Below are 23344 nucleotides of genomic sequence, written 5' to 3'. Positions count from 1 at the left end.
GTTAGTAACCTAGGCGCAGAAGCTCGGAAAAGTGATTTTCATGTCTTATATATGTGAATATAGTTCAATTTCAGTGTATTGCAAGAGTTTCACATAAATTTAGAAGTAGGATTGCTGATAGCATTATCCCTTCTTTACATTTAGTTTAACTTCTTATATGTGTTAGTTTAACCTAGGCGCAGAAGCTCGGAAAAATGTTTTACATGTCATATATATGGGAACGTAGTTCAATTTCAGTGTATTGCAAGAGTTTCACATAAGTATAGAAGTAGGATTGCAGATAGCCTTACCAGTTCAATAACATTTAGTTTAACTTCTTAGATGCGTTATTAACCTAGGCGCAGAAGCTCGGAAAAGTGATTTACAGGGCTTATATATGTGAATGTTGTTCAATTTCAGTGTATTGCAAGAGTTTCACATAAGTTGAGAAGTAGGATTGCTGATAGCATTAGCACTTCTTTACATTTAGTTTAACTTCTTAGATGCGTTAGTAACCTAAGCGCAGAAGCTCGGAAAAGTGATTTACATGTCTTATATATGTGAATGTTGTTCAATTGCAGAGTATTGCAAGAGTTTCAAATAAGTTTAGAAGTAGGATTGCTGATAGCATTAGCACTTCTTTACATTTAGTTTAACTTCTTATATGTGTTAGTTTAACCTAGGCGCAGAAGCTCGGAAAAGTGTTTTACATGTCATATATATGCGAACGTAGTTCAATTTCAGTGTATTGCAAGAGTGTCACATAAGTATAGAATTAGGATTGCAGATAGCCTTACCAGTTCAATAACATTTAGTTTAACTTCTTAGATGCGTTAGTAACCTAAGCTCAGAAGCTCGGAAAAGTGACTTACATGTCATATATATGGGAACGTAGTTCAATTTCAGTGTATTGCAAGAGTTTCACATAAGTATAGAAGTAGGATTGCAGATAGCCTTACCAGTTCAATAACATTTAGTTTAACTTCTTAGATGCGTTATTAACCTAGGCGCAGAAGCTCGGAAAAGTGATTTACAGGGCTTATATATGTGAATGTTGTTCAATTTCAGTGTATTGCAAGAGTTTCACATAAGTTGAGAAGTAGGATTGCTGATAGCATTAGCACTTCTTTACATTTAGTTTAACTTCTTAGATGCGTTAGTAACCTAAGCGCAGAAGCTCGGAAAAGTGATTTACATGTCTTATATATGTGAATGTTGTTCAATTGCAGAGTATTGCAAGAGTTTCACATAAGTTTAGAAGTAGGATTGCTGATAGCATTAGCACTTCTTTACATTTAGTTTAACTTCTTATATGTGTTAGTGTAACCTAGGCGCAGAAGCTCGGAAAAGTGTTTTACATGTCATATATATGTGAATGTAGTTCAATTTCAGTGTATTGCAAGAGTTTCACATAAGTTGAGAAGTAGGATTGCTGATAGCATTAGCACTTCTTTACATTTAGTTTAACTTCTTAGATGCGTTAGTAACCTAAGCGCAGAAGCTCGGAAAAGTGATTTACATGTCTTATATATGTGAATGTTGTTCAATTGCAGAGTATTGCAAGAGTTTCAAATAAGTTTAGAAGTAGGATTGCTGATAGCATTAGCACTTCTTTACATTTAGTTTAACTTCTTATATGTGTTAGTTTAACCTAGGCGCAGAAGCTCGGAAAAGTGTTTTACATGTCATATATATGCGAACGTAGTTCAATTTCAGTGTATTGCAAGAGTGTCACATAAGTATAGAATTAGGATTGCAGATAGCCTTACCAGTTCAATAACATTTAGTTTAACTTCTTAGATGCGTTAGTAACCTAAGCGCAGAAGCTCGGAAAAGTGACTTACATGTCTTATATATGTGAATGTTGTTCAATTTCAGTGTATTGCAAGAGTTTCAAATAAGTATAGAATTAGGATTGCAGATAGCCTTACCAGTTCAATAACATTTAGTTTAACTTCTTAGATGCGTTAGTAACTTAAGCGCAGAAGCTCGGAAAAGTGACTTACATGTCTTATATATGTGAATGTTCTTCAATTTCAGTGTATTGCAAGAGTTTCAAATAAGTATAGAATTAGGATTGCAGATAGCCTTACCAGTTCAATAACATTTAGTTTAACTTCTTAGATGCGTTAGAAACCTAAGCACAGAAGCTCGGAAAAGTGATTTACATGTCTTATATATGTGAATGTTGTTCAATTTCAGTGTATTGCAAGAGTTTCACATAAGTTTAGAAGTAGGATTGCTTTTAGCATTAGCACTTCTTTACATTTAGTTTAACTTCTTAGATGCATTAGTAACCTAAGCGCAGAAGCTCGGAAAAGTGATTTACATGTCTTATATATGTGAATGTTGTTCAATTTCAGTGTATTGCAAGAGTTTCACATAAGTTTAGAAGTAGGATTGCTGATAGCATTAGCACTTCTTTACATTTAGTTTAACTTCTTAGATGCATTAGTAACCTAAGCGCAGAAGCTCGGAAAAGTGATTTACATGTCTTATATACGTGAATGTTGTTCAATTTCAGTGTATTGCAAGAGTTTCACATAAGTTTAGAAGTAGGATTGCTGATAGCATTAGCACTTCTTTACATTTAGTTTAACTTCTTATATGTGTTAGTATAACCTAGGCGCAGAAGCTCGGAAAAGTGTTTTACATGTCATATATATGCGAACGTAGTTCAATTTCAGTGTATTGCAAGAGTGTCACATAAGTATAGAATTAGGATTGCAGATAGCCTTACCAGTTCAATAACATTTAGTTTAACTTCTTAGATGCGTTAGTAACCTAAGCGCAGAAGCTCGGAAAAGTGACTTACATGTCTTATATATGTGAATGTTGTTCAATTTCAGTGTATTGCAAGAGTTTCACATAAGTTTAGAAGTAGGATTGCTGATAGCATTAGCACTTCTTTACATTTAGTTTAACTTCTTAGATGCATTAGTAACCTAAGCGCAGAAGCTCGGAAAAGTGATTTACATGTCTTATATATGTGAATGTTGTTCAATTTCAGTGTATTGCAAGAGTTTCACATAAGTTTAGAAGTAGGATTGCTGATAGCATTAGCACTTCTTTACATTTAGTTTAACTTCTTATATGTGTTAGTGTAACCTAGGCGCAGAAGCTCGGAAAAGTGTTTTACATGTCATATATATGTGAATGTAGTTCAATTTCAGTGTATTGCAAGAGTTTCACATAAGTATAGAATTAGGATTGCAGATAGATAGCATTACCAGTTCAATATCATTTAGTTTAACTTATTAGATGCGTTAGTAACCTAGGCGCAGAAGCTCGGAAAAGTGATTTTCATGTCTTATATATGTGAATATAGTTCAATTTCAGTGTATTGCAAGAGTTTCACATAAATTTAGAAGTAGGATTGCTGATAGCATTATCCCTTCTTTACATTTAGTTTAACTTCTTATATGTGTTAGTTTAACCTAGGCGCAGAAGCTCGGAAAAGTGTTTTACATGTCATATATATGGGAACGTAGTTCAATTTCAGTGTATTGCAAGAGTGTCACATAAGTATAGAATTAGGATTGCAGATAGCCTTACCAGTTCAATAACATTTAGTTTAACTTCTTAGATGCGTTAGTAACCTAAGCTCAGAAGCTCGGAAAAGTGACTTACATGTCATATATATGGGAACGTAGTTCAATTTCAGTGTATTGCAAGAGTTTCACATAAGTATAGAAGTAGGATTGCAGATAGCCTTACCAGTTCAATAACATTTAGTTTAACTTCTTAGATGCGTTATTAACCTAGGCGCAGAAGCTCGGAAAAGTGATTTACAGGGCTTATATATGTGAATGTTGTTCAATTTCAGTGTATTGCAAGAGTTTCACATAAGTTGAGAAGTAGGATTGCTGATAGCATTAGCACTTCTTTACATTTAGTTTAACTTCTTAGATGCCTTAGTAACCTAAGCGCAGAAGCTCGGAAAAGTGATTTACATGTCTTATATACGTGAATGTTGTTCAATTTCAGTGTATTGCAAGAGTTTCACATAAGTTTAGAAGTAGGATTGCTGATAGCATTAGCACTTCTTTACATTTAGTTTAACTTCTTATATGTGTTAGTGTAACCTAGGCGCAGAAGCTCGGAAAAGTGATTTTCATGTCTTATATATGTGAATATAGTTCAATTTCAGTGTATTGCAAGAGTTTCACATAAATTTAGAAGTAGGATTGCTGATAGCATTATCCCTTCTTTACATTTAGTTTAACTTCTTATATGTGTTAGTTTAACCTAGGCGCAGAAGCTCGGAAAAATGTTTTACATGTCATATATAGGGGAACGTAGTTCAATTTCAGTGTATTGCAAGAGTGTCACATAAGTATAGAATTAGGATTGCAGATAGCCTTACCAGTTCAATAACATTTAGTTTAACTTCTTAGATGCGTTAGTAACCTAAGCGCAGAAGCTCGGAAAAGTGACTTACATGTCTTATATATGTGAATGTTGTTCAATTTCAGTGTATTGCAAGAGTTTCACATAAGTTTAGAAGTAGGATTGCTGATAGCATTAGCACTTCTTTACATTTAGTTTAACTTCTTAGATGCATTAGTAACCTAAGCGCAGAAGCTCGGAAAAGTGATTTACATGTCTTATATACGTGAATGTTGTTCAATTTCAGTGTATTGCAAGAGTTTCACATAAGTTTAGAAGTAGGATTGCTGATAGCATTAGCACTTCTTTACATTTAGTTTAACTTCTTATATGTGTTAGTTTAACCTAGGCGCAGAAGCTCGGAAAAGTTTTTTACATGTCATATATATGCGAACGTAGTTCAATTTCAGTGTATTGCAAGAGTGTCACATAAGTATAGAATTAGGATTGCAGATAGCCTTACCAGTTCAATAACATTTAGTTTAACTTCTTAGATGCGTTATTAACCTAGGCGCAGAAGCTCGGAAAAGTGATTTACAGGGCTTATATATGTGAATGTTGTTCAATTTCAGTGTATTGCAAGAGTTTCACATAAGTTGAGAAGTAGGATTGCTGATAGCATTAGCACTTCTTTACATTTAGTTTAACTTCTTAGATGCGTTAGTAACCTAAGCGCAGAAGCTCGGAAAAGTGATTTACATGTCTTATATACATGAATGTAGTTCAATTTCAGTGTATTGCAAGAGTTTCACATAAATTTAGAAGTAGGATTGCTGATAGCATTATCAGTTCTTTACATTTAGTTTACCTTCTTATATGTGTTAGTTTAACCTAGGCGCAGAAGCTCGGAAAAGTGTTTTACATGTCATATATATGCGAACGTAGTTCAATTTCATTGTATTGCAAGAGTGTCACATAAGTATAGAATTAGGATTGCAGATAGCCTTACCAGTTCAATAACATTTAGTTTAACTTCTTAGATGCGTTAGTAACCTAAGCGCAGAAGCTCGGAAAAGTGATTTACATGTCTTATATATGTGAATGTTGTTCAATTTCAGTGTATTGCAAGAGTTTCACATAAGTTTAGAAGTAGGATTGCTGATAGCATTAGCACTTCTTTACATTTAGTTTAACTTCTTAGATGCATTAGTAACCTAAGCGCAGAAGCTCGGAAAAGTGATTTACATGTCTTATATACGTGAATGTTGTTCAATTTCAGTGTATTGCAAGAGTTTCACATAAGTTTAGAAGTAGGATTGCTGATAGCATTAGCACTTCTTTACATTTAGTTTAACTTCTTATATGTGTTAGTGTAACCTAGGCGCAGAAGCTCGGAAAAGTGTTTTACATGTCATATATATGTGAATGTAGTTCAATTTCAGTGTATTGCAAGAGTTTCACATAAGTATAGAATTAGGATTGCAGATAGATAGCATTACCAGTTCAATATCATTTAGTTTAACTTATTAGATGCGTTAGTAACCTAGGCGCAGAAGCTCGGAAAAGTGATTTTCATGTCTTATATATGTGAATATAGTTCAATTTCAGTGTATTGCAAGAGTTTCACATAAATTTAGAAGTAGGATTGCTGATAGCATTATCCCTTCTTTACATTTAGTTTAACTTCTTATATGTGTTAGTTTAACCTAGGCGCAGAAGCTCGGAAAAATGTTTTACATGTCATATATATGGGAACGTAGTTCAATTTCAGTGTATTGCAAGAGTGTCACATAAGTATAGAATTAGGATTGCAGATAGATAGCATTACCAGTTCAATATCATTTAGTTTAACTTATTAGATGCGTTAGTAACCTAGGCGCAGAAGCTCGGAAAAGTGATTTTCATGTCTTATATATGTGAATATAGTTCAATTTCAGTGTATTGCAAGAGTTTCACATAAATTTAGAAGTAGGATTGCTGATAGCATTATCCCTTCTTTACATTTAGTTTAACTTCTTATATGTGTTAGTTTAACCTAGGCGCAGAAGCTCGGAAAAATGTTTTACATGTCATATATATGGGAACGTAGTTCAATTTCAGTGTATTGCAAGAGTTTCACATAAGTATAGAAGTAGGATTGCAGATAGCCTTACCAGTTCAATAACATTTAGTTTAACTTCTTAGATGCGTTATTAACCTAGGCGCAGAAGCTCGGAAAAGTGATTTACAGGGCTTATATATGTGAATGTTGTTCAATTTCAGTGTATTGCAAGAGTTTCACATAAGTTGAGAAGTAGGATTGCTGATAGCGTTAGCACTTCTTTACATTTAGTTTAACTTCTTAGATGCGTTAGTAACCTAAGCGCAGAAGCTCGGAAAAGTGATTTACATGTCTTATATATGTGAATGTTGTTCAATTGCAGAGTATTGCAAGAGTTTCAAATAAGTTTAGAAGTAGGATTGCTGATAGCATTAGCACTTCTTTACATTTAGTTTAACTTCTTAGATGCATTAGTAACCTAAGCGCAGAAGCTCGGAAAAGTGATTTACATGTCTTATATACGTGAATGTTGTTCAATTTCAGTGTATTGCAAGAGTTTCACATAAGTTTAGAAGTAGGATTGCTGATAGCATTAGCACTTCTTTACATTTAGTTTAACTTCTTATATGTGTTAGTGTAACCTAGGCGCAGAAGCTCGGAAAAGTGTTTTACATGTCATATATATGTGAATGTAGTTCAATTTCAGTGTATTGCAAGAGTGTCACATAAGTATAGAATTAGGATTGCAGATAGATAGCATTACCAGTTCAATAACATTTAGTTTAACTTCTTAGATGCGTTAGTAACCTAAGCGCAGAAGCTCGGAAAAGTGACTTACATGTCTTATATATGTGAATGTTGTTCAATTTCAGTGTATTGCAAGAGTTTCACATAAGTTTAGAAGTAGGATTGCTGATAGCATTAGCACTTCTTTACATTTAGTTTAACTTCTTAGATGCATTAGTAACCTAAGCGCAGAAGCTCGGAAAAGTGATTTACATGTCTTATATACGTGAATGTTGTTCAATTTCAGTGTATTGCAAGAGTTTCACATAAGTTTAGAAGTAGGATTGCTGATAGCATTAGCACTTCTTTACATTTAGTTTAACTTCTTATATGTGTTAATTTAACCTAGGCGCAGAAGCTCGGAAAAGTGTTTTACATGTCATATATATGCGAACGTAGTTCAATTTCAGTGTATTGCAAGAGTGTCACATAAGTATAGAATTAGGATTGCAGATAGCCTTACCAGTTCAATAACATTTAGTTTAACTTCTTAGATGCGTTAGTAACCTAAGCGCAGAAGCTCGGAAAAGTGATTTACATGTCTTATATATGTGAATGTTGTTCAATTTCAGTGTATTGCAAGAGTTTCACATAAGTTTAGAAGTAGGATTGCTGATAGCATTAGCACTTCTTTACATTTAGTTTAACTTCTTAGATGCATTAGTAACCTAAGCGCAGAAGCTCGGAAAAGTGATTTACATGTCTTATATACGTGAATGTTGTTCAATTTCAGTGTATTGCAAGAGTTTCACATAAGTTTAGAAGTAGGATTGCTGATAGCATTAGCACTTCTTTACATTTAGTTTAACTTCTTATATGTGTTAGTGTAACCTAGGCGCAGAAGCTCGGAAAAGTGTTTTACATGTCATATATATGTGAATGTAGTTCAATTTCAGTGTATTGCAAGAGTTTCACATAAGTATAGAATTAGGATTGCAGATAGATAGCATTACCAGTTCAATATCATTTAGTTTAACTTATTAGATGCGTTAGTAACCTAGGCGCAGAAGCTCGGAAAAGTGATTTTCATGTCTTATATATGTGAATATAGTTCAATTTCAGTGTATTGCAAGAGTTTCACATAAATTTAGAAGTAGGATTGCTGATAGCATTATCCCTTCTTTACATTTAGTTTAACTTCTTATATGTGTTAGTTTAACCTAGGCGCAGAAGCTCGGAAAAATGTTTTACATGTCATATATATGGGAACGTAGTTCAATTTCAGTGTATTGCAAGAGTGTCACATAAGTATAGAATTAGGATTGCAGATAGCCTTACCAGTTCAATAACATTTAGTTTAACTTCTTAGATGCGTTAGTAACCTAAGCGCAGAAGCTCGGAAAAGTGACTTACATGTCTTATATATGTGAATGTTGTTCAATTTCAGTGTATTGCAAGAGTTTCACATAAGTTTAGAAGTAGGATTGCTGATAGCATTAGCACTTCTTTACATTTAGTTTAACTTCTTAGATGCATTAGTAACCTAAGCGCAGAAGCTCGGAAAAGTGATTTACATGTCTTATATAGTGAATGTTGTTCAATTTCAGTGTATTGCAAGAGTTTCACATAAGTTTAGAAGTAGGATTGCTGATAGCATTAGCACTTCTTTACATTTAGTTTAACTTCTTATATGTGTTAGTTTAACCTAGGCGCAGAAGCTCGGAAAAGTGTTTTACATGTCATATATATGCGAACGTAGTTCAATTTCAGTGTATTGCAAGAGTGTCACATAAGTATAGAATTAGGATTGCAGATAGCCTTACCAGTTCAATAACATTTAGTTTAACTTCTTAGATGCGTTAGTAACCTAAGCGCAGAAGCTCGGAAAAGTGACTTACATGTCTTATATATGTGAATGTTGTTCAATTTCAGTGTATTGCAAGAGTTTCACATAAGTTTAGAAGTAGGATTGCTGATAGCATTAGCACTTCTTTACATTTAGTTTAACTTCTTAGATGCATTAGTAACCTAAGCGCAGAAGCTCGGAAAAGTGATTTACATGTCTTATATATGTGAATGTTGTTCAATTTCAGTGTATTGCAAGAGTTTCACATAAGTTTAGAAGTAGGATTGCTGATAGCATTAGCACTTCTTTACATTTAGTTTAACTTCTTATATGTGTTAGTGTAACCTAGGCGCAGAAGCTCGGAAAAGTGTTTTACATGTCATATATATGTGAATGTAGTTCAATTTCAGTGTATTGCAAGAGTTTCACATAAGTATAGAATTAGGATTGCAGATAGATAGCATTACCAGTTCAATATCATTTAGTTTAACTTATTAGATGCGTTAGTAACCTAGGCGCAGAAGCTCGGAAAAGTGATTTTCATGTCTTATATATGTGAATATAGTTCAATTTCAGTGTATTGCAAGAGTTTCACATAAATTTAGAAGTAGGATTGCTGATAGCATTATCCCTTCTTTACATTTAGTTTAACTTCTTATATGTGTTAGTTTAACCTAGGCGCAGAAGCTCGGAAAAATGTTTTACATGTCATATATATGGGAACGTAGTTCAATTTCAGTGTATTGCAAGAGTTTCACATAAGTATAGAAGTAGGATTGCAGATAGCCTTACCAGTTCAATAACATTTAGTTTAACTTCTTAGATGCGTTATTAACCTAGGCGCAGAAGCTCGGAAAAGTGATTTACAGGGCTTATATATGTGAATGTTGTTCAATTTCAGTGTATTGCAAGAGTTTCACATAAGTTGAGAAGTAGGATTGCTGATAGCGTTAGCACTTCTTTACATTTAGTTTAACTTCTTAGATGCGTTAGTAACCTAAGCGCAGAAGCTCGGAAAAGTGATTTACATGTCTTATATATGTGAATGTTGTTCAATTGCAGAGTATTGCAAGAGTTTCAAATAAGTTTAGAAGTAGGATTGCTGATAGCATTAGCACTTCTTTACATTTAGTTTAACTTCTTAGATGCATTAGTAACCTAAGCGCAGAAGCTCGGAAAAGTGATTTACATGTCTTATATACGTGAATGTTGTTCAATTTCAGTGTATTGCAAGAGTTTCACATAAGTTTAGAAGTAGGATTGCTGATAGCATTAGCACTTCTTTACATTTAGTTTAACTTCTTATATGTGTTAGTGTAACCTAGGCGCAGAAGCTCGGAAAAGTGTTTTACATGTCATATATATGTGAATGTAGTTCAATTTCAGTGTATTGCAAGAGTGTCACATAAGTATAGAATTAGGATTGCAGATAGATAGCATTACCAGTTCAATAACATTTAGTTTAACTTCTTAGATGCGTTAGTAACCTAAGCGCAGAAGCTCGGAAAAGTGACTTACATGTCTTATATATGTGAATGTTGTTCAATTTCAGTGTATTGCAAGAGTTTCACATAAGTTTAGAAGTAGGATTGCTGATAGCATTAGCACTTCTTTACATTTAGTTTAACTTCTTAGATGCATTAGTAACCTAAGCGCAGAAGCTCGGAAAAGTGATTTACATGTCTTATATACGTGAATGTTGTTCAATTTCAGTGTATTGCAAGAGTTTCACATAAGTTTAGAAGTAGGATTGCTGATAGCATTAGCACTTCTTTACATTTAGTTTAACTTCTTATATGTGTTAATTTAACCTAGGCGCAGAAGCTCGGAAAAGTGTTTTACATGTCATATATATGCGAACGTAGTTCAATTTCAGTGTATTGCAAGAGTGTCACATAAGTATAGAATTAGGATTGCAGATAGCCTTACCAGTTCAATAACATTTAGTTTAACTTCTTAGATGCGTTAGTAACCTAAGCGCAGAGGCTCGGAAAAGTGACTTACATGTCTTATATATGTGAATGTTGTTCAATTTCAGTGTATTGCAAGAGTTTCACATAAGTTTAGAAGTAGGATTGCTGATAGCATTAGCACTTCTTTACATTTAGTTTAACTTCTTAGATGCATTAGTAACCTAAGCGCAGAAGCTCGGAAAAGTGATTTACATGTCTTATATACGTGAATGTTGTTCAATTTCAGTGTATTGCAAGAGTTTCACATAAGTTTAGAAGTAGGATTGCTGATAGCATTAGCACTTCTTTACATTTAGTTTAACTTCTTATATGTGTTAGTGTAACCTAGGCGCAGAAGCTCGGAAAAGTGATTTACATGTCTTATATACATGAATGTAGTTCAATTTCAGTGTATTGCAAGAGTTTCACATAAATTTAGAAGTAGGATTGCTGATAGCATTATCAGTTCTTTACATTTAGTTTACCTTCTTATATGTGTTAGTTTAACCTAGGTGCAGAAGCTCGGAAAAGTGTTTTACATGTCATATATATGCGAACGTAGTTCAATTTCAGTGTATTGCAAGAGTGTCACATAAGTATAGAATTAGGATTGCAGATAGCCTTACCAGTTCAATAACATTTAGTTTAACTTCTTAGATGCGTTAGTAACCTAAGCGCAGAAGCTCGGAAAAGTGATTTACATGTCTTATATATGTGAATGTTGTTCAATTTCAGTGTATTGCAAGAGTTTCACATAAGTTTAGAAGTAGGATTGCTGATAGCATTAGCACTTCTTTACATTTAGTTTAACTTCTTAGATGCATTAGTAACCTAAGCGCAGAAGCTCGGAAAAGTGATTTACATGTCTTATATACGTGAATGTTGTTCAATTTCAGTGTATTGCAAGAGTTTCACATAAGTTTAGAAGTAGGATTGCTGATAGCATTAGCACTTCTTTACATTTAGTTTAACTTCTTATATGTGTTAGTGTAACCTAGGCGCAGAAGCTCGGAGAAGTGTTTTACATGTCATATATATGTGAATGTAGTTCAATTTCAGTGTATTGCAAGAGTTTCACATAAGTATAGAATTAGGATTGCAGATAGATAGCATTACCAGTTCAATATCATTTAGTTTAACTTATTAGATGCGTTAGTAACCTAGGCGCAGAAGCTCGGAAAAGTGATTTTCATGTCTTATATATGTGAATATAGTTCAATTTCAGTGTATTGCAAGAGTTTCACATAAATTTAGAAGTAGGATTGCTGATAGCATTATCAGTTCTTTACATTTAGTTTACCTTCTTATATGTGTTAGTTTAACCTAGGCGCAGAAGCTCGGAAAAGTGTTTTACATGTCATATATATGCGAACGTAGTTCAATTTCAGTGTATTGCAAGAGTGTCACATAAGTATAGAATTAGGATTGCAGATAGCCTTACCAGTTCAATAACATTTAGTTTAACTTCTTAGATGCGTTAGTAACCTAAGCGCAGAAGCTCGGAAAAGTGATTTACATGTCTTATATATGTGAATGTTGTTCAATTTCAGTGTATTGCAAGAGTTTCACATAAGTTTAGAAGTAGGATTGCTGATAGCATTAGCACTTCTTTACATTTAGTTTAACTTCTTAGATGCATTAGTAACCTAAGCGCAGAAGCTCGGAAAAGTGATTTACATGTCTTATATACGTGAATGTTGTTCAATTTCAGTGTATTGCAAGAGTTTCACATAAGTTTAGAAGTAGGATTGCTGATAGCATTAGCACTTCTTTACATTTAGTTTAACTTCTTATATGTGTTAGTGTAACCTAGGCGCAGAAGCTCGGAAAAGTGTTTTACATGTCATATATATGGGAACGTAGTTCAATTTCAGTGTATTGCAAGAGTGTCACATAAGTATAGAATTAGGATTGCAGATAGCCTTACCAGTTCAATAACATTTAGTTTAACTTCTTAGATGCGTTAGTAACCTAAGCGCAGAAGCTCGGAAAAGTGACTTACATGTCTTATATATGTGAATGTTGTTCAATTTCAGTGTATTGCAAGAGTTTCAAATAAGTTTAGAAGTAGGATTGCTGATAGCATTAGCACTTCTTTACATTTAGTTTAACTTCTTAGATGCATTAGTAACCTAAGCGCAGAAGCTCGGAAAAGTGATTTACATGTCTTATATAGTGAATGTTGTTCAATTTCAGTGTATTGCAAGAGTTTCACATAAGTTTAGAAGTAGGATTGCTGATAGCATTAGCACTTCTTTACATTTAGTTTAACTTCTTATATGTGTTAGTTTAACCTAGGCGCAGAAGCTCGGAAAAATGTTTTACATGTCATATATATGGGAACGTAGTTCAATTTCAGTGTATTGCAAGAGTTTCACATAAGTATAGAAGTAGGATTGCAGATAGCCTTACCAGTTCAATAACATTTAGTTTAACTTCTTAGATGCGTTATTAACCTAGGCGCAGAAGCTCGGAAAAGTGATTTACAGGGCTTATATATGTGAATGTTGTTCAATTTCAGTGTATTGCAAGAGTTTCACATAAGTTTAGAAGTAGGATTGCTGATAGCATTAGCACTTCTTTACATTTAGTTTAACTTCTTAGATGCATTAGTAACCTAAGCGCAGAAGCTCGGAAAAGTGATTTACATGTCTTATATACGTGAATGTTGTTCAATTTCAGTGTATTGCAAGAGTTTCACATAAGTTTAGAAGTAGGATTGCTGATAGCATTAGCACTTCTTTACATTTAGTTTAACTTCTTATATGTGTTAATTTAACCTAGGCGCAGAAGCTCGGAAAAGTGTTTTACATGTCATATATATGCGAACGTAGTTCAATTTCAGTGTATTGCAAGAGTGTCACATAAGTATAGAATTAGGATTGCAGATAGCCTTACCAGTTCAATAACATTTAGTTTAACTTCTTAGATGCGTTAGTAACCTAAGCGCAGAGGCTCGGAAAAGTGACTTACATGTCTTATATATGTGAATGTTGTTCAATTTCAGTGTATTGCAAGAGTTTCACATAAGTTTAGAAGTAGGATTGCTGATAGCATTAGCACTTCTTTACATTTAGTTTAACTTCTTAGATGCATTAGTAACCTAAGCGCAGAAGCTCGGAAAAGTGATTTACATGTCTTATATACGTGAATGTTGTTCAATTTCAGTGTATTGCAAGAGTTTCACATAAGTTTAGAAGTAGGATTGCTGATAGCATTAGCACTTCTTTACATTTAGTTTAACTTCTTATATGTGTTAGTGTAACCTAGGCGCAGAAGCTCGGAAAAGTGATTTACATGTCTTATATACATGAATGTAGTTCAATTTCAGTGTATTGCAAGAGTTTCACATAAATTTAGAAGTAGGATTGCTGATAGCATTATCAGTTCTTTACATTTAGTTTACCTTCTTATATGTGTTAGTTTAACCTAGGTGCAGAAGCTCGGAAAAGTGTTTTACATGTCATATATATGCGAACGTAGTTCAATTTCAGTGTATTGCAAGAGTGTCACATAAGTATAGAATTAGGATTGCAGATAGCCTTACCAGTTCAATAACATTTAGTTTAACTTCTTAGATGCGTTAGTAACCTAAGCGCAGAAGCTCGGAAAAGTGATTTACATGTCTTATATATGTGAATGTTGTTCAATTTCAGTGTATTGCAAGAGTTTCACATAAGTTTAGAAGTAGGATTGCTGATAGCATTAGCACTTCTTTACATTTAGTTTAACTTCTTAGATGCATTAGTAACCTAAGCGCAGAAGCTCGGAAAAGTGATTTACATGTCTTATATACGTGAATGTTGTTCAATTTCAGTGTATTGCAAGAGTTTCACATAAGTTTAGAAGTAGGATTGCTGATAGCATTAGCACTTCTTTACATTTAGTTTAACTTCTTATATGTGTTAGTGTAACCTAGGCGCAGAAGCTCGGAAAAGTGTTTTACATGTCATATATATGTGAATGTAGTTCAATTTCAGTGTATTGCAAGAGTTTCACATAAGTATAGAATTAGGATTGCAGATAGATAGCATTACCAGTTCAATATCATTTAGTTTAACTTATTAGATGCGTTAGTAACCTAGGCGCAGAAGCTCGGAAAAGTGATTTTCATGTCTTATATATGTGAATATAGTTCAATTTCAGTGTATTGCAAGAGTTTCACATAAATTTAGAAGTAGGATTGCTGATAGCATTATCAGTTCTTTACATTTAGTTTACCTTCTTATATGTGTTAGTTTAACCTAGGCGCAGAAGCTCGGAAAAGTGTTTTACATGTCATATATATGCGAACGTAGTTCAATTTCAGTGTATTGCAAGAGTGTCACATAAGTATAGAATTAGGATTGCAGATAGCCTTACCAGTTCAATAACATTTAGTTTAACTTCTTAGATGCGTTAGTAACCTAAGCGCAGAAGCTCGGAAAAGTGATTTACATGTCTTATATATGTGAATGTTGTTCAATTTCAGTGTATTGCAAGAGTTTCACATAAGTTTAGAAGTAGGATTGCTGATAGCATTAGCACTTCTTTACATTTAGTTTAACTTCTTAGATGCATTAGTAACCTAAGCGCAGAAGCTCGGAAAAGTGATTTACATGTCTTATATACGTGAATGTTGTTCAATTTCAGTGTATTGCAAGAGTTTCACATAAGTTTAGAAGTAGGATTGCTGATAGCATTAGCACTTCTTTACATTTAGTTTAACTTCTTATATGTGTTAGTGTAACCTAGGCGCAGAAGCTCGGAAAAGTGTTTTACATGTCATATATATGTGAATGTAGTTCAATTTCAGTGTATTGCAAGAGTTTCACATAAGTATAGAATTAGGATTGCAGATAGATAGCATTACCAGTTCAATATCATTTAGTTTAACTTATTAGATGCGTTAGTAACCTAGGCGCAGAAGCTCGGAAAAGTGATTTTCATGTCTTATATATGTGAATATAGTTCAATTTCAGTGTATTGCAAGAGTTTCACATAAATTTAGAAGTAGGATTGCTGATAGCATTATCCCTTCTTTACATTTAGTTTAACTTCTTATATGTGTTAGTTTAACCTAGGCGCAGAAGCTCGGAAAAATGTTTTACATGTCATATATATGGGAACGTAGTTCAATTTCAGTGTATTGCAAGAGTGTCACATAAGTATAGAATTAGGATTGCAGATAGCCTTACCAGTTCAATAACATTTAGTTTAACTTCTTAGATGCGTTAGTAACCTAAGCGCAGAAGCTCGGAAAAGTGACTTACATGTCTTATATATGTGAATGTTGTTCAATTTCAGTGTATTGCAAATGTTTCACATAAGTTTAGAAGTAGGATTGCTGATAGCATTAGCACTTCTTTACATTTAGTTTAACTTCTTATATGTGTTAGTTTAACCTAGGCGCAGAAGCTCGGAAAAGTGTTTTACATGTCATATATATTCGAACGTAGTTCAATTTCAGTGTATTGCAAGAGTGTCACATAAGTATAGAATTAGGATTGCAGATAGCCTTACCAGTTCAATAACATTTAGTTTAACTTCTTAGATGCGTTAGTAACCTAAGCGCAGAAGCTCGGAAAAGTGATTTACATGTCTTATATATGTGAATGTTGTTCAATTTCAGTGTATTGCAAGAGTTTCACATAAGTTTAGAAGTAGGATTGCTGATAGCATTAGCACTTCTTTACATTTAGTTTAACTTCTTATATGTGTTAGTGTAACCTAGGCGCAGAAGCTCGGAAAAGTGTTTTACATGTCATATATATGCGAACGTAGTTCAATTTCAGTGTATTGCAAGAGTGTCACATAAGTATAGAATTGGAATTGCAGATAGCCTTACCAGTTCAATAACATTTAGTTTAACTTCTTAGATGCATTAGTAACCTAAGCGCAGAAGCTCGGAAAAGTGATTTACATGTCTTATATACGTGAATGTTGTTCAATTTCAGTGTATTGCAAGAGTTTCACATAAGTTTAGAAGTAGGATTGCTGATAGCATTAGCACTTCTTTACATTTAGTTTAACTTCTTATATGTGTTAGTGTAACCTAGGCGCAGAAGCTCGGAAAAGTGTTTTACATGTCATATATATGCGAACGTAGTTCAATTTCAGTGTATTGCAAGAGTTTCACATAAGTATAGAAGTAGGATTGCAGATAGCCTTACCAGTTCAATAACATTTAGTTTAACTTCTTAGATGCGTTATTAACCTAGGCGCAGAAGCTCGGAAAAGTGATTTACAGGGCTTATATATGTGAATGTTGTTCAATTTCAGTGTATTGCAAGAGTTTCACATAAGTTGAGAAGTAGGATTGCTGATAGCATTAGCACTTCTTTACATTTAGTTTAACTTCTTAGATGCGTTAGTAACCTAAGCGCAGAAGCTCGGAAAAGTGATTTACATGTCTTATATATGTGAATGTTGTTCAATTGCAGAGTATTGCAAGAGTTTCAAATAAGTTTAGAAGTAGGATTGCTGATAGCATTAGCACTTCTTTACATTTAGTTTAACTTCTTATATGTGTTAGTTTAACCTAGGCGCAGAAGCTCGGAAAAGTGTTTTACATGTCATATATATGGGAACGTAGTTCAATTTCAGTGTATTGCAAGAGTGTCACATAAGTATAGAATTAGGATTGCAGATAGCCTTACCAGTTCAATATCATTTAGTTTAACTTATTAGATGCGTTAGTAACCTAGGCGCAGAAGCTCGGAAAAGTGATTTTCATGTCTTATATATGTGAATATAGTTCAATTTCAGTGTATTGCAAGAGTTTCACATAAATTTAGAAGTAGGATTGCTGATAGCATTATCCCTTCTTTACATTTAGTTTAACTTCTTATATGTGTTAGTTTAACCTAGGCGCAGAAGCTCGGAAAAATGTTTTACATGTCATATATATGGGAACGTAGTTCAATTTCAGTGTATTGCAAGAGTGTCACATAAGTATAGAATTAGGATTGCAGATAGCCTTACCAGTTCAATAACATTTAGTTTAACTTCTTAGATGCGTTAGTAACCTAAGCGCAGAAGCTCGGAAAAGTGATTTACATGTCTTATATATGTGAATGTTGTTCAATTTCAGTGTATTGCAAGAGTTTCACATAAGTTTAGAAGTAGGATTGCTGATAGCATTAGCACTTCTTTACATTTAGTTTAACTTCTTATATGTGTTAGTGTAACCTAGGCGCAGAAGCTCGGAAAAGTGTTTTACATGTCATATATATGCGAACGTAGTTCAATTTCAGTGTATTGCAAGAGTGTCACATAAGTATAGAATTAGAATTGCAGATAGCCTTACCAGTTCAATAACATTTAGTTTAACTTCTTAGATGCATTAGTAACCTAAGCGCAGAAGCTCGGAAAAGTGATTTACATGTCTTATATACGTGAATGTTGTTCAATTTCAGTGTATTGCAAGAGTTTCACATAAGTTTAGAAGTAGGATTGCTGATAGCATTAGCACTTCTTTACATTTAGTTTAACTTCTTATATGTGTTAGTGTAACCTAGGCGCAGAAGCTCGGAAAAGTGTTTTACATGTCATATATATGCGAACGTAGTTCAATTTCAGTGTATTGCAAGAGTGTCACATAAGTATAGAATTAGGATTGCAGATAGCCTTACCAGTTCAATAACATTTAGTTTAACTTCTTAGATGCGTTAGTAACCTAAGCGCAGAAGCTCGGAAAAGTGATTTACATGTCTTATATATGTGAATGTTGTTCAATTTCAGTGTATTGCAAGAGTTTCACATAAGTTTAGAAGTAGGATTGCTGATAGCATTAGCACTTCTTTACATTTAGTTTAACTTCTTAGATGCGTTAGTAACCTAAGCGCAGAAGCTCGGAAACGTGATTTACATGTCTTATATATGTGAATGTTGTTCAATTGCAGAGTATTGCAAGAGTTTCAAATAAGTTTAGAAGTAGGATTGCTGATAGCATTAGCACTTCTTTACATTTAGTTTAACTTCTTATTTGTGTTAGTTTAACCTAGGCGCAGAAGCTCGGAAAAGTGTTTTACATGTCATATATATGTGAATGTAGTTCAATTTCAGTGTATTGCAAGAGTTTCACATAAGTATAGAATTAGGATTGCAGATAGATAGCATTACCAGTTCAATATCATTTAGTTTAACTTATTAGATGCGTTAGTAACCTAGGCGCAGAAGCTCGGAAAAGTGATTTTCATGTCTTATATATGTGAATATAGTTCAATTTCAGTGTATTGCAAGAGTTTCACATAAATTTAGAAGTAGGATTGCTGATAGCATTATCCCTTCTTTACATTTAGTTTAACTTCTTATATGTGTTAGTTTAACCTAGGCGCAGAAGCTCGGAAAAATGTTTTACATGTCATATATATGGGAACGTAGTTCAATTTCAGTGTATTGCAAGAGTTTCACATAAGTATAGAAGTAGGATTGCAGATAGCCTTACCAGTTCAATAACATTTAGTTTAACTTCTTAGATGCGTTATTAACCTAGGCGCAGAAGCTCGGAAAAGTGATTTACAGGGCTTATATATGTGAATGTTGTTCAATTTCAGTGTATTGCAAGAGTTTCACATAAGTTGAGAAGTAGGATTGCTGATAGCATTAGCACTTCTTTACATTTAGTTTAACTTCTTAGATGCGTTAGTAACCTAAGCGCAGAAGCTCGGAAAAGTGATTTACATGTCTTATATATGTGAATGTTGTTCAATTGCAGAGTATTGCAAGAGTTTCAAATAAGTTTAGAAGTAGGATTGCTGATAGCATTAGCACTTCTTTACATTTAGTTTAACTTCTTATATGTGTTAGTTTAACCTAGGCGCAGAAGCTCGGAAAAGTGTTTTACATGTCATATATATGCGAACGTAGTTCAATTTCAGTGTATTGCAAGAGTGTCACATAAGTATAGAATTAGGATTGCAGATAGCCTTACCAGTTCAATAACATTTAGTTTAACTTCTTAGATGCGTTAGTAACCTAAGCTCAGAAGCTCGGAAAAGTGACTTACATGTCATATATATGGGAACGTAGTTCAATTTCAGTGTATTGCAAGAGTTTCACATAAGTATAGAAGTAGGATTGCAGATAGCCTTACCAGTTCAATAACATTTAGTTTAACTTCTTAGATGCGTTATTAACCTAGGCGCAGAAGCTCGGAAAAGTGATTTACAGGGCTTATATATGTGAATGTTGTTCAATTTCAGTGTATTGCAAGAGTTTCACATAAGTTGAGAAGTAGGATTGCTGATAGCATTAGCACTTCTTTACATTTAGTTTAACTTCTTAGATGCGTTAGTAACCTAAGCGCAGAAGCTCGGAAAAGTGATTTACATGTCTTATATATGTGAATGTTGTTCAATTGCAGAGTATTGCAAGAGTTTCACATAAGTTTAGAAGTAGGATTGCTGATAGCATTAGCACTTCTTTACATTTAGTTTAACTTCTTATATGTGTTAGTGTAACCTAGGCGCAGAAGCTCGGAAAAGTGTTTTACATGTCATATATATGTGAATGTAGTTCAATTTCAGTGTATTGCAAGAGTTTCACATAAGTATAGAATTAGGATTGCAGATAGATAGCATTACCAGTTCAATATCATTTAGTTTAACTTATTAGATGCGTTAGTAACCTAGGCGCAGAAGCTCGGAAAAGTGATTTTCATGTCTTATATATGTGAATATAGTTCAATTTCAGTGTATTGCAAGAGTTTCACATAAATTTAGAAGTAGGATTGCTGATAGCATTATCCCTTCTTTACATTTAGTTTAACTTCTTATATGTGTTAGTTTAACCTAGGCGGAGAAGCTCGGAAAAATGTTTTACATGTCATATATATGGGAACGTAGTTCAATTTCAGTGTATTGCAAGAGTTTCACATAAGTATAGAAGTAGGATTGCAGATAGCCTTACCAGTTCAATAACATTTAGTTTAACTTCTTAGATGCGTTATTAACCTAGGCGCAGAAGCTCGGAAAAGTGATTTACAGGGCTTATATATGTGAATGTTGTTCAATTTCAGTGTATTGCAAGAGTTTCACATAAGTTGAGAAGTAGGATTGCTGATAGCATTAGCACTTCTTTACATTTAGTTTAACTTCTTAGATGCGTTAGTAACCTAAGCGCAGAAGCTCGGAAAAGTGATTTACATGTCTTATATATGTGAATGTTGTTCAATTGCAGAGTATTGCAAGAGTTTCAAATAAGTTTAGAAGTAGGATTGCTGATAGCATTAGCACTTCTTTACATTTAGTTTAACTTCTTATATGTGTTAGTTTAACCTAGGCGCAGAAGCTCGGAAAAGTGTTTTACATGTCATATATATGCGAACGTAGTTCAATTTCAGTGTATTGCAAGAGTGTCACATAAGTATAGAATTAGGATTGCAGATAGCCTTACCAGTTCAATAACATTTAGTTTAACTTCTTAGATGCGTTAGTAACCTAAGCGCAGAAGCTCGGAAAAGTGACTTACATGTCTTATATATGTGAATGTTGTTCAATTTCAGTGTATTGCAAGAGTTTCAAATAAGTATAGAATTAGGATTGCAGATAGCCTTACCAGTTCAATAACATTTAGTTTAACTTCTTAGATGCGTTAGTAACCTAAGCGCAGAAGCTCGGAAAAGTGACTTACATGTCTTATATATGTGAATGTTGTTCAATTTCAGTGTATTGCAAGAGTTTCAAATAAGTATAGAATTAGGATTGCAGATAGCCTTACCAGTTCAATAACATTTAGTTTAACTTCTTAGATGCGTTAGTAACTTAAGCGCAGAAGCTCGGAAAAGTGACTTACATGTCTTATATATGTGAATGTTCTTCAATTTCAGTGTATTGCAAGAGTTTCAAATAAGTATAGAATTAGGATTGCAGATAGCCTTACCAGTTCAATAACATTTAGTTTAACTTCTTAGATGCGTTAGAAACCTAAGCACAGAAGCTCGGAAAAGTGATTTACATGTCTTATATATGTGAATGTTGTTCAATTTCAGTGTATTGCAAGAGTTTCACATAAGTTTAGAAGTAGGATTGCTTTTAGCATTAGCACTTCTTTACATTTAGTTTAACTTCTTAGATGCATTAGTAACCTAAGCGCAGAAGCTCGGAAAAGTGATTTACATGTCTTATATATGTGAATGTTGTTCAATTTCAGTGTATTGCAAGAGTTTCACATAAGTTTAGAAGTAGGATTGCTGATAGCATTAGCACTTCTTTACATTTAGTTTAACTTCTTAGATGCATTAGTAACCTAAGCGCAGAAGCTCGGAAAAGTGATTTACATGTCTTATATACCTGAATGTTGTTCAATTTCAGTGTATTGCAAGAGTTTCACATAAGTTTAGAAGTAGGATTGCTGATAGCATTAGCACTTCTTTACATTTAGTTTAACTTCTTAGATGCATTAGTAACCTAAGCGCAGAAGCTCGGAAAAGTGATTTACATGTCTTATATATGTGAATGTTGTTCAATTTCAGTGTATTGCAAGAGTTTCACATAAGTTTAGAAGTAGGATTGCTGATAGCATTAGCACTTCTTTACATTTAGTTTAACTTCTTATATGTGTTAGTGTAACCTAGGCGCAGAAGCTCGGAAAAGTGTTTTACATGTCATATATATGTGAATGTAGTTCAATTTCAGTGTATTGCAAGAGTTTCACATAAGTATAGAATTAGGATTGCAGATAGATAGCATTACCAGTTCAATATCATTTAGTTTAACTTATTAGATGCGTTAGTAACCTAGGCGCAGAAGCTCGGAAAAGTGATTTTCATGTCTTATATATGTGAATATAGTTCAATTTCAGTGTATTGCAAGAGTTTCACATAAATTTAGAAGTAGGATTGCTGATAGCATTATCCCTTCTTTACATTTAGTTTAACTTCTTATATGTGTTAGTTTAACCTAGGCGCAGAAGCTCGGAAAAATGTTTTACATGTCATATATATGGGAACGTAGTTCAATTTCAGTGTATTGCAAGAGTTTCACATAAGTATAGAAGTAGGATTGCAGATAGCCTTACCAGTTCAATAACATTTAGTTTAACTTCTTAGATGCGTTATTAACCTAGGCGCAGAAGCTCGGAAAAGTGATTTACAGGGCTTATATATGTGAATGTTGTTCAATTTCAGTGTATTGCAAGAGTTTCACATAAGTTGAGAAGTAGGATTGCTGATAGCATTAGCACTTCTTTACATTTAGTTTAACTTCTTAGATGCGTTAGTAACCTAAGCGCAGAAGCTCGGAAAAGTGATTTACATGTCTTATATATGTGAATGTTGTTCAATTGCAGAGTATTGCAAGAGTTTCAAATAAGTTTAGAAGTAGGATTGCTGATAGCATTAGCACTTCTTTACATTTAGTTTAACTTCTTATATGTGTTAGTTTAACCTAGGCGCAGAAGCTCGGAAAAGTGTTTTACATGTCATATATATGCGAACGTAGTTCAATTTCAGTGTATTGCAAGAGTGTCACATAAGTATAGAATTAGGAT

The sequence above is a fragment of the Muscardinus avellanarius genome, assembly GCF_963383645.1.
Source record: "Muscardinus avellanarius genome assembly, chromosome: 4".
In the NCBI taxonomy this organism is placed as follows: domain Eukaryota; kingdom Metazoa; phylum Chordata; class Mammalia; order Rodentia; family Gliridae; genus Muscardinus; species Muscardinus avellanarius.
The sequence above is the reverse complement of the archived record's forward strand: the minus strand, read 5'-3'. Positions refer to the sequence as shown.